This window comes from Cyanistes caeruleus, chromosome 12 (assembly GCF_971803275.1).
Source record: "Cyanistes caeruleus chromosome 12, bCyaCae1.hap1.1, whole genome shotgun sequence".
Taxonomy (NCBI): Eukaryota; Metazoa; Chordata; class Aves; order Passeriformes; family Paridae; genus Cyanistes; species Cyanistes caeruleus.
Window position 1 is genome coordinate 9,815,914 of NC_141712.1, and position 12,676 is coordinate 9,828,589.

Below are 12,676 nucleotides of genomic sequence, written 5' to 3' on the forward strand. Positions count from 1 at the left end.
TTTAATTTCAATACAGTCTAAATGTTAGAATATTTTTTTTCTTTTACCTGGCTAATCACCTTATAGTAGTTCACAAAATAGAGACATCTATTTGCAGTACTTTAGTCCATAAACTTTTTATTTTGAAAGTCTTAGGTACTGCAACCTGCACTTAAATTACCAGGACAACACCATCAGTCTTAACTTTCTACATCTGCCCCGTCCCCCCTTGTTGATTTCTGGTTGATTTAATTCTCATTCCAACGAGCAATTGATCCTTTGTCCCTCATTTCCTGTGAAAAGAATTGACCCCAGTAACGCACACCCTCCCTGCCCAGCCTGGCAGAGCTCCCTGCCCATGGTGTGCAGCACTTCTCTCTCACAGAAATCTGCCTTCCCAGGAATTTCTCCCATAACCAACACTGGCTGCAAGAGAACAGACTGGGCTCTCCCCTGTGGGTATGAAGCCACTAGTTTTGTTTTGATTTGGGTTTTTTGTATGTCTGTGTTCTACATATTTGGCTTTGTCAACTGTGTTTAGAGTAGAAAAAGAGAAGCTGGTCAGAAAGCGACCCAGCTGAGCAGTTGTTGAACTGCTGGTTGTATCGTTCCTTTACTTGGTTATCAGCTCACAAAGCTGAAACTTGATAGTCCTGCTCTAGAGGCATGAGGAGAACTTCTGAAGTATATGTTCTCCATATCTAACTATTTATTTGTGATATTCATCTTGAGATTTCAAGAGGAAGGTTAAATTGGAGTTTTATATCATAGCTAGCTTTAGGCTTTACGTGTGCTGTGCATACTGACCCTGGCATGGGCCTTTCCTGTACCAGGGAGGTTCTGAGCTCTTCCACAGCCCAAGGTGCAAACTCCAGCTTTCAGTGCTCACTGCCAGAGTCCACCAGCATTTCTGCCTTCTCTGCCTCTTTCAAGTGTAGAAGTTAGTCACTCAGAGAAGGCTGACAGAGAGCGGGGGACATCAGAATAGAAAAAATACAGCTCTGAAAATATCATCATAATGTTGTGTCCTAGTGTTAAAATTCATGTAAGTAGCTGTCAGTGTGTGCAGAGCTGGAGCTAAAGCTGTTTGTGTGCTGTGTAGCATAGCAGGGGAGCCTTTTGATTTACTGAGCAGCTTTGTCTACATCCATAGCTGCTCCTTTGCATGTTTAATATTATCTTTACAGTTCTAAGAACAGATAAGCTGTTCTGACCCTCAACAGGATCATCAGATAAATCTTCTTAACAGCTATTATACTGATTATTTTTTTAAATAGGAAATGCACTCACAATTCTGCATTAACATTGGGATTATTTTCAAGATACAAACACCCTCAGAAGAGCCTTCAGAGTAAATAGAGCTATTTTCCCAATTTCTTAACTTTATATCATCAAATATAATCTGACAATAAACTTATTTGCTCTGATCATCCTCTCAAGATCAGTTATTATGTCCCCACAGTTATGGGCTGTCATTGGCTGGGTACACTGGAGACTCATCTGGAGTGCTTTGTGGGTATCAGCATTTTTTATACTTGCTGCATTGCTTCCAAGCTTGGTAAGTGTCCAGCAATGACAAATGGGTAATTTGTGATTTCATGAAAGCATTTATATAGTTAACACTTCAGGTAAGCATGACTAACTTATTTGCAATCACCCATTTAGTGACCTATGTGAGTAGTCTTATAAACCATAGATCTCATAGATTTCATAGTTATGAAAGCATCTGCTATCTGATCATGAGCTAATATTTTCCACTTGTTCAATAGCCCTACTTTAATGTGTGACCCTCATGACAAACACCTGGATTCCAATCAGCATTCCTGCTGTGAGTCTGTTCATTGCTTCATCCCAAGCACGTTATACCTGAATCCAGTACAGAACCTTCATCCTAACACATTCTAGGCTCTTAACTAGCTCAGGCAACTCCAACAATCCTTTCCACATAACTCCAGAATTTGTTTAGACCTGCTTCTGAGTAAGACTGTGTCACAGTCAACTGAGATTATCTCACAGCACAGTTCATTGTACAAATGACTGTTTTTTACCATTTACCTCCAGCTGGTTTTCCCTTTCTTTCCATCATGCTCTGTGGAAAGATGAACTCATGGTCTATATTTTGTTAGCTGAAGCTATTTGGAATAATTATAAGCTATTATTTAAGATTTTTAGATATTTTTAAGGAATACAGTAAATGCAGGGAGGGCAAGATGGCATTGTGGCAGGAAAATGAAGGTTGCATGGGTACTGTAAGCTGTTTTAAAAGGGTATATTAGGCTTTAATTAAGCTTAGTGTGTGGGGTTTTTTCCTGTGATGAAAACAAGACCTAAAGATTTGTATATCTGAATCACTGCTGTTACTTCATATGGCTAAAACTTTTGGGAAGGCTTTGAAAATAAGAAGGAAATGGAGGTCACTTGACTGTAAAGCAGATTTTGTGAGGTGATGACCCCTTGATAGAGGCCCCATTTTGTAGTAACTTTTATATGTCTGAGCTGTGTGAGTGCTTGTCTTAAAGATACAAAAGTGCTCAAGTGTCCTAGAAATGTTTGTTCGAGATATGGGACTAGCAAATCAGTGCATTTCCATTCTACATTTGTTTGTAGAGGTTCAGAATTGATATCTGCTCTCCTTTGTGAAAGGACACCTTACCTTATATTTGCTGCAGGTCTGTCATTGTTCAGTAATCACATGATAGAAAGAACAAATGGCTTAAAAAAAAAAATTGCATGAAATATTTATTGTCAGTCATTTAGAAAAACTCATGATCAGGGTTGTCTAAACTAAGACACAGCATGGATGTTTGTCAGCTTGGAGCTTAGACTCATAATAGCAACAGCTTCTGCCAGAGTACTTCTGTTTCTTAGAAGGCCCAGTAGCAACTTGTACATTGTTCCACATCCTGTGTCTTTATTTCAATTTAAAATACCAGGATTTTCTTCTGTGATGGAAAAAGCATTAAGCATGATTATGTGAAGAAGAACTGCATGCTGGAGTGGAGTGGAGTGCTTCATTTACCAGATGATTTCACTGTGGCTTTCTGTTCCAATACAGCATCCCTCTCAGGTAAGTATTTCAACACCCTGTAGGCTATTATTGAAAGAACAAATCCATTGTTCCACTCAATGAAGTGGGAACTTTGTCAGTTGTATAAATTCTGGGTGTACTCATGCTTTTGATGACCCAGTTCCTTTAGGCATATTATCAGGAGTTAACAGAGGCACAAGGAGCCATCTGGTTTTTGTCTTATGTAGTTCTAGTTGGATGTCTTTACCTGGTAGTTGCTCTGGTTGGGAGAGCATTTCCTAATTTTCCAATACAGTAATAATGGACAAAGCATTATTGCCATCCCTGTATGTAAGCCCATTAGAGTTAAATCTATAAAAACATGTCAGCAATACATTATTTCCCCAGATCATAAATTTTTTCTGATAATTCAAGGAGAGATGTCCTACTGGATGAAAATTTGGGCTCATTTTCTTTCACCTTGTCAGTAAAGTGATTTGTATCTACGTGAGTAAATAAAGAAAACAAGAGTCAAATATGTTGAGGAACACAATCCTGTCATCTAAAATTCACATGTCACCCAAACATCACAAGTACCTGTCCCCTCGCTCCTCCTGAGAGACAATTCAGACTTTATCCCTGTTTCAGACCTTTCTGAAAACAACCATAAATAACATGCATTTGGGTGACAATCATAAATATGTGAAATATGCCTACTTTGAAGTCTGTAGTTCAGTCTCTGGGAAAAAAAAAAAAGTCACATATAAAGAGTTTATAGAAATGTAAAAGCAAATGAAGGAATTTGTGTTGAAGGCAAAATCTCCAAATCCATAAATGTCTGACCATTTAAACTAGGAGAATCATTGTGAGTGCTTCATGCTCCCTCACACATCCATTCTCATATTGGATGATTTCTGTAGCCCTTTATACCCATTGTGGCGAATTGCCAGAAAAAGGCATACTTTAGCTGCTCCTTATTAAGAACAGCATCTGAGGAAAATTTCTGAGAACTAGACTTTGAGCTGTATTTCTCCTACAAATTCACGTTCTTAAAAAATAATTTTTATTGCTGCCAAAGGACCTTCAGCACAAATATCTCTGGGTTTGAAAGCAAGAATGGAAAGCATTGTTTACCGATAATTTGTAAAGTTTTGTGTGAAATTTAGAGCACATTTTCTGTACAGAAAATGTGCACATCTGCCAGCAGAATAAGGGCTCGTGTCTGAACTGCCAACAGCAATAGACTGCGCATGTATCAGGAAGGGTTTGTCAACTGCTCCCTTCTTTTAATTTGCACGGTTAGTGCTGTGAGGTTTATGCAAGGCAGCTCTCAGGGGAGGGGACTGAAAGTTCTTTGAAGTCCTTTGTGGTGGCTGTCTAATCTGGAGAAGAGGATTACTTTCTTTCTGCCAGAAGCACATGACAGTTTGGTAATTAATGAGCATCATAAAGTTCTCTTTTTCTATTAGATACCCATTAGTAAACCTGGGATGGTTGTCATTTTGGACAAAACCATGCATATCCTCATTTTATCCCAACATCAAAGGGGATCTCCTACTGTCTGATGCTGAATGCTCTAATTGTGTTTGCGTTTGGTGGAGTTGGTGCAGAATGCATCTGAAACAAGCCTTGACATAAACTGTAGGTCCTGTGATTGGACACACAGCCTGAGCCTTGCCAGAGCTAACAGCTTAAATGAGTGGTGGGTTTCTCTATTATTTTAAACATACAGCTCTCTTCCTCTCCTGTCTGTCTGTTTATGCTATTTGTTTTCCTTTGAGAATATGGGAATTAACATACTTTCCACATCCATATCATGCTGAAAAAAGGAAAGCACTGTGTTGGGCTATTTCCCTTTCCCCTTTTGATATAGTATTACAAAAAGTCTTTCTTTAGGATTTAAGAGCATTTCAGGTATTAAAGCTCTCTTGGGTTGTCTTTTTCACATTATTCTGAAAGTACAGAATGGTTTCCTGCTCTTTATATTTGGCTCTTTTATACTGAAACAGTTGAAAAGTCCTAGTCTGTGGACTTTCTTTTTGAGAAAATGTCACCCTTTCTTCCAAAGGGTCCAGTTTCTGAATGCAGTGTAGTTTCTTCAACTGCATTTAATCTCCTTTAGAAATAAGAAGAATGGCTAAGCAGCCTGTTTTATATATTCTGAATTTAAGATTTTTTTAAAGGTCAGATGCTCATCCTATACTCAAAATCTGTGCCGAATGCAGGCTGGAAAGAACTCAAGGATATGCAGCTGCCTTTTCTATGCACAGGGCTGGACCAGAAAGCTCCACTGTAATGAAATGTGATGGCTTCAGAGGGACTGCTCAGTTGTGAAGCCTAAAGAGGAATATACATACTTAAGATTCCTTTTGCTTTGTTTTCCCTTATATTATTTTATCTTTCTAATAGGATTATGTCTGTACTATTTGGAATATCTGGTGGGCCTAGAGTTCTTGTTCAGGGTCAGGCTAGATGCTGTATGGTGTGACTGTTAACTCAGTATTAGAAAAACAAAGTATTATTAATTTTTGCATCTCATGTGGTGAAAAAATCCTGGTGTCCTAACAAAGGAAATGTTAAAATCTGCAGTATAAAAACACATAAAATAAAGCTAACTGGCTTTAACTGGCCCAAATGTTTAGCATAATCAGAGGCACCCTGCAGTATGGCTGTAAAGGAAACTGACAGAAATAAATGTTCTTCCTTTATGGCAGAACTGAAATAGAGACACTGAACTGCTTCTGAAATGAAAGTGTACCTTGCTCACTAAAATCTCTGGGAAGATGAACCTAAGTAAATAAAGAGTCAGGTTAATTGGAACTGGAAACAATTTTTTTACATGATATCTTAAGATAAAATAAGAAACGTAATTACTATATTTGTTATATCTAGGACCTGTATTTTTGATCATATTTTTCTGAGTCATCCTTGCCCTTAGGAGATGAAAGGGATAAGTAATACCACTGAAGATACAAAACAACTTGTAATCATAATCTCTGTATTCTCTCACATTTAAATTGGAACTGGTCAGAAAATTTATTGTGGAACTGCTCTTCATTGCAAAATGGCAATCCATATAAATGGTTCACTTTTGACAATGCTTTATGTATTAAAATAGTGGAGCAGAATATTTGAATAGACTTGAAACAGAAGTTCTTTATATTTTTGGAATAGAACACTTTGACCTTGTAAGTAGCTTTTCCATTGTTTAAAATTAAGAAGACAAACTTTTTTGTAGTTAGGAAAAGCCTAAAAATCAGAACCATTAGTTTAAACCCAAAAAGAACTTTAAAAAATTATGAAAATAAATAAAGAGTTTTGTCCTCGCTTAGAATGAAAAAAGAAATTGTGGAATTTCCTACATAGCAGAAAACCTACTTTCTGCACAGCTCTGATCCCAGCTGTAAGCCTGACAAAGCCTTGGACCATTGTAGCAGTTTGAAACTCTTATATTTGCTTCTAATACTTCCTTTTGTCTAATTTCCTTTAAATGAATGCAGAGAATCACATCTGGATTCTTTTAATTGCTAAAGTGAAAATTTTGGGTGGCTGGGATAGTTTGTGGTCCTTGCAAAATCAGTCTCCTGCCAATTTTTACACAAAAGAGCATTCCATGTTTACTTCTGAGGTTGGTACATTGAATTTGTGCTTGGCTCTAGACACAAACTTCAGGCATGTTCCACACTGGAGACTCCAGTAACCCATGCAAATGTGGGGTTGGGACTGGAAAAGTCAGAGCCCAGCTGGTGTTTAATTAGGCAAAGGATGGGAAGGGTAACAAAAAGGGCTTCTGCAAGTGGATCAGCAGCTAAACTTTGTGGATCTGCTGCTGAATGGGGTGGTGGGCTCAGAGACAAAGGACACAGAGAAGGCCAAGGTCCTCACTGAAGTCCAGCTCGTTCTCTCCTGGTAAAAGCAACCCCCAGCAATCTCAGGCTCTTGAGCCCAGTGAGAAAGTCTGAAGCAATGAAGTGTTTAGAGTGTGTTTAAAGAAGCTGGATGTTCACAAGTCCATGGGAACTGATGGGATGCACTCACTGGGAGCTGGCTGATATCTCTGTGAGGCTACTCTCAGCTATCATTAAAAGGTCACCACTATTGGGAGAGGCTTCTGAGGACTGAGATAAAGCAAAAGTGACACAAGGAGGATGAAAAGGAGAATCTGAGAGCTGACAGACCAGTCAGCTTCACCCTGGTCCCAGGGAAGGCAATGGAACAAATGCTTTGGAACCCATTTCCAAGCATGCTTAGTACAGAGGGTGACTGGGAGTGCTCAGCATTGATTATGAAAGGCGGAAATAATCCCTGCCTAGAAAGGTGGGTGTTGCAGAGAACATTGTTCATCTTGACTTTAGTAAAACTTTTGACACTGTTTAACACAGTAACATCCTTGCTGCCAGAGGGATGGAGAGGGATGGAGGATGATCTGGATGAAGGCACAGGCAGGTGGGCTGAACCCTGGCTGAACTGCTGGGCTCAGAGCCTTGTGACCAGCTGGAGGCAGCCCCAGTGCTCTACCCAAGGAAGCAATGCAGCAGACAAATTTTGTTAAACCTCTTCCTTCATGGCTGGGGGGAGGCTATGTCAGCTTTAGGTTGTTAGTCCTGTTTGGCCTGATTTAAGACTGATACATTTAAACTCCTTAGCTATTTGCCAGGGTGCCATAATTCTGAGTATGATTCCATTGTGTGAAACATGAGCTATTAAAATACTAGATGTTATAGTAAAGAGAATATAGAATTTATAAACAAAAGCTCTATTATCCGTCTCACTGGTTTGTGCTACAGAAAAGAATTTGTGGAGAACCATAGGGTATTCAACAATAATCCAACAGCAGGGAAGAGCTGAAGTATATTCTTTTTCCATAGAGATTTATGCTGATTTGTAGAATTTTAAATCCAGTTTTATTAATGCCTTCCCACTCTCAGTAGGAAATACTCAGAACATATGAGGAAACTGTCTTATGAAACAAGACTTTATTTTAATAATGTGGATATTATTGTACAGCTACTCAGACATGAAGAGACTGAATAGTACCTCATGGGTCTCTTGAAATCAGTATGGAGCCTCCAGACCAGCTCAGGGGCTTAGCTGAACTTGGAGCAAGAATTTTCTTCTTCACTTCCATGGAGACTGTACTAATTGAACTTCTTCAACTTGTCTGAAACACTCATGATCCACTTATTTTTTTGTGGTAGGTAGATCAAGAATTGCTGAACAGGGCACTGGTCTCTAACAGCGACCAAAAGCAGATGCCTGGGGAAGAATATAATAGGGTTAACATATCATGATACTTCCACTCAATCATCTCTCAGTCTCTCACAACTTGTTATTCAGGGAATTCTTGAGTTTGAATGACTTCTCTCTGCTTAGAAACTGTCACTGGATTTCCCTTCTATTGGTCTGCTCAAACTTTCCTTGAGCCTATGTAAGCTACAGACTCCCACTGTTTAGCTGGTTAGGAGTACCAGGGAAGCAGAGATTGCATAGCTGTTCTTGCATGTGTTTGTCTGCTGGAGGTTGATGGGAATGGCTGATCTGGTCACAGTATTGTTATGGACAGTATCTTTCTGCACAAGAGGGCTGATTAGAGCAGACCCTAAAACCAGAGCAGTAAGAAACTTTTTGTGGTGACATTCTAACTCCTTGCAGAAACAGGAAACACATCTTGAAACATTCCACAGACCCACAACTACACATACAAGAATGGGCTGAACACACCTGTAACTTTCACATTGACTGTCTTCTGTACAGTGACAGAGCTGTGACCTCTCACTTTTGTACATCCCACTTGAGCCTTGTCCAGCGTGGTAGTGTTTTGTTCCCTCTGATCTCTTGAATGGTTTACAGTGCATAGCATGCAGGAGTATTCTTTTTGTGTTTAAAAAAAGAAAAGTCACCTCTCCCTTCAAGACCAGGGGAAGAAGAACATTAAAATCTTGCTCCATATGAACAAAGTGGAATGCATCTCACCCAACTTTAACTATCTACAATATCTTCACTAGATCTGGTCACCTGCTCTCCCCTTATAGCCAGGGGAGGGGAATAACCTGTTCATCTGACCTATTTTAAATGTCTATATTAAGATGAGACAAATCATGTCCTAATAGGTACTTTTAGGAGATGATTCATTCCAACTTCATAGAGACATAAAATAGGTCACATGAATCACCCATTTCTCTCCATTGACTGTAGAGGAACATAAATTCTAGCCAGTATATGTTCAGGAATTTCTATTATCTAAAATCTAAATTTGGATAAATAAATTTATCTATTCTCTTATTGTGTGAATGTGGTATTAGCAGCTGTGACCCAGCCATGGTCCTATACCTGCCTCATGATACTGAAGGAGTCTTACAGGGAAAGATTCTCTTAAGATATTGCAAGAAGCTGTGAGGAAGTACAAGGTGTGTGGTTTATGTGTCTGAGTTCTTTCACTTGTCTGCCCTTTGGCTGCCAAAACAGAGGGAAAGCCTGCTATGATGCACTCTGCCTTTGCAGGACGCTGGCAGAAATTCTGCCTTGGTTAGACGTGGTCTGGAACTAGTTCAAAACCACCATGGCAAAATTATGAATGCCAGCAGAAGAATTGAGGGCTTGTTAGTTTTATGCAAATCATGGAATTCCTGTAGCTTCTGTCATGTATTTGAAAATACACAATGAAAAAGGACACAGAAAGTAGAACAGAGCAGCAAAGTGGATCTCCATGGGTTATCTTCATTCAAACTAATGCAGCCTATCTGAATGCAATAATTATTATGCATTATTATGTCATTAATGCCATAAGAAAATATTGCAGAGGTACAGTGAAGAGGCCATGTATCGAGCACACAACTCAAATTGATGTGCAGTGTGCTTCGTAGAAGCAAGGTCTTGTAACACTGATAGGTAATGGTAAAAGAAAAGAAGAGAAGAATAAATTAAATATTCAGAGTTTACTTGGTCATTTTGTATCTGTCCATCTGCTACTCCTTCAGAAGTTTCCATGTAGAAGCAAAGAAGACTTTGATTTTAAGCTCATTAAAGATTGTGTCTTAGCTATATGAGTCAGTGTTTGCATCCTTTGGATGCACCTTGTAAGAGGAAAACTCAGTAAATTTTGAAAGCAAAACTGTTTTCCACAGCAAAGTTTAGAGAATATAGGTAAACAGCAAGGACAATTTAGATCAAGCTGTGTGTGCTGTGCTGGTGGCCTCAATATAGCTGAACTGCTTTAGTGATTTCTGTTTTCCTTGCAAGGAATTCCTTGCACACAGGGTTCTGTCTGTGTCTCGTCACCTGGAGAGTTTGTGTGCTGTGCTGGGCAGTGCTGACACGCTCTTTGCTCCTGCTGTGTGCCTGCATCTCCCTGGGTCTGTGCCTGAAACGAGTCTGCTTCTGATTCAACAACCTTGGTAAGCTGCACAAAGGCTGAGCACTGAGCCAGGACCACGCTCAACAGTTTGAGTTTGGATCTTTCCTGCTGTACTCTCAGGTAGTTCATCCCCAAGACTGTCTGTGGGTACAGGCAGCTGGGCTCTGCTTGGTGCTGCAGAGCAGAAACACACACAGGGAAATGGGGAAGGGCAGTTTCTGTGCCTCAGCCCCTCACCTGTGTCAGTCTCTGTATTCCTGCTGCATCACAGGCTTTGTACCAACACCACTCCTTGGTGTGCACAGGGTACCTGTGGGGAAAATCAGTAGTAACCAATGACTCAATGTGTAAACAACTCAGATAAACCTGAGTGTTTATTCTGCTGTATCTTAATGTTCAAAAGAAGGCATTATTTTATAGCCAAGGTGATTTTAGAATGACAAAATACTTGTGGCAAGTTACTGGAGCCAGATTTGTGCAGTGACATGGTGGTCCAAGCAGAGTTTTTAGAGTAAAGTTTTCTTTCCCAGTGCAATATGGTTATGAGTGTTTGCCAAAACACTTTGGAATTGTTATAATTCATGCAGAGCTTAAAAGGTAGTTTTACTAACATTTTTTATCCTTTTCAGATATTTATTAAGTTGACACTTCTTACACTTGCTTACTTGTAAGCACAGCACCAACCCTGTTTACTATAGCAACAGAACTTCAATAAACTCCATTCTTATTTTTAAAAAACTCAGCAAAACTAACATACAAGTGCTGTGCTAAACCACCACACATTGAATTCAAGCCTTTCACGTTTCATGAGAGTTTTACAAATGCTATCACATTGGAAATCAGGCCTGGGTGACTGTCAAAGTCTGTTTCAAATATGCTGAAAATACTCCAGAGATGGGGCCTAAATACAAAATATAGGTGCATTTATGCACCTATATATTATATATATATTATTCTTACATTTTCTTTCCAAAGGTTGCAGAGTTGTCAACATGTGACAGTATAAGACTTTACCTCCCCATAGCTGTAAGTAATGAGACAGTGATCAACAACTTTCTCCTTCCTCTGCCCCTTGCTGTGGGTCGCCACTTTGTCAGAAGTGGCTTCTACACAAGCAGTGTGCTCTGTGTGTAAGGTCTGACTGGTCTTACTTTGTTCGCATGCCAATTGTTTTTCCAGCAATATTTTTTTCCTTTTTCAGAAAGAAAGGCACCAGTGAGTTTCAAAATGAAAGATGAAAACAGAAATTCAGCTTCTTGTAGCTGAACAAACCCCAACAACATTGAGCAAGTAGCAGCAGAGCGGAGGAGCTCAGCTGGATTATCTGACAGTAGCCATTTGCTTTAATGCAAGACATGTTTCTTTTGTCCATGTGCAGTGAGTATCCTCTAGAATGGATATGAAAAGTAATAGGGAATTGTATGATTTAATGGTGACCCTCAGTGCCATGCTTTGAACAGACCTATGATGTCTGTGTTGTCAGCTGTGGAGTGAGGCTCTCTTCAGTCATCAAAGCGTTTCAGTAGAGTTTACAGTCTGCTGTTTACATTATTGGCCAGTACTTTTTTCTCCTGAATACAATTTAACTATTCCACCGCCCCTGTGATGAGTATTCTTTTCGGCAGCAGCAGTCCTCACAGCCTTGGAACATTGTTTTTGGACACAAACATACACAAGTTATTAGAACACAAGATCAAAGGAGGTGTCCCACTGTCTTCCTTTCAATGCTCCCATTGTGTTTGTATGCTGAAGCCTGCTAGAGAGTTAGAACCAGAGAAGGGGGAGAAGGGGGGAGGAAACCTTTGTACAAAGGTACTTGTCACTGAGAGAAGCCCATAAAAGATGATGTGAGAAAAGACACCAGGTGGAGTATAAACTACCCTTATTGTTAAGAAATGCAAATAAAAATCCTCTCCTATATTAAAACTTTCTTACTTGTCATTTCTTAGATGCTAAAGGAAAGGTTCTGATTATTGAAGTCATGGCAGTACTTTCTACTTTGCTTCTTTTCTTTTTATGTACAGTACTATACATGATGTGGAAAAAAGTTATTTTTCCACTTTCTCTGCATATTATTACAGTTAGCAAATTTAATCTCTGTAAAATATCCACTGGAAAATCAGAAAAATGTCACTTTAAAATATCTCAAGGATTCCATTTTATGAAGGACATCCATAGTTTTGGATTAGTAAATGAACTGCAAGTTCATTTTATTGGATAAGAAGAGTGTTTTCTTTGGGGAAACAATGACATAAAAATTCCTGCTAATTTTGTATGATCTTTTAATTTATTCTGGAGAATCTGCAATCAGATTCCAAGCAAACAGATTCTAGGTC

General features: G+C 39.2%; 1 protein-coding gene across 1 annotated transcript in view; it reads left to right on the forward strand.

The window, feature by feature from the left end:
- The window catches only part of NKD1 (NKD inhibitor of Wnt signaling pathway 1), a 263,749-nt gene that overhangs the window by 140,100 nt on the left and 110,973 nt on the right, over positions 1-12,676 (forward strand). Inside the window, exons 8-11 of the mRNA XM_086847543.1 lie at positions 1,442-1,537; positions 2,913-3,046; positions 10,226-10,380; positions 11,542-11,717. The gene's annotated coding sequence lies outside the window, so the exon portion shown is untranslated. The remainder of the gene's footprint in view (positions 1-1,441; positions 1,538-2,912; positions 3,047-10,225; positions 10,381-11,541; positions 11,718-12,676) is intronic.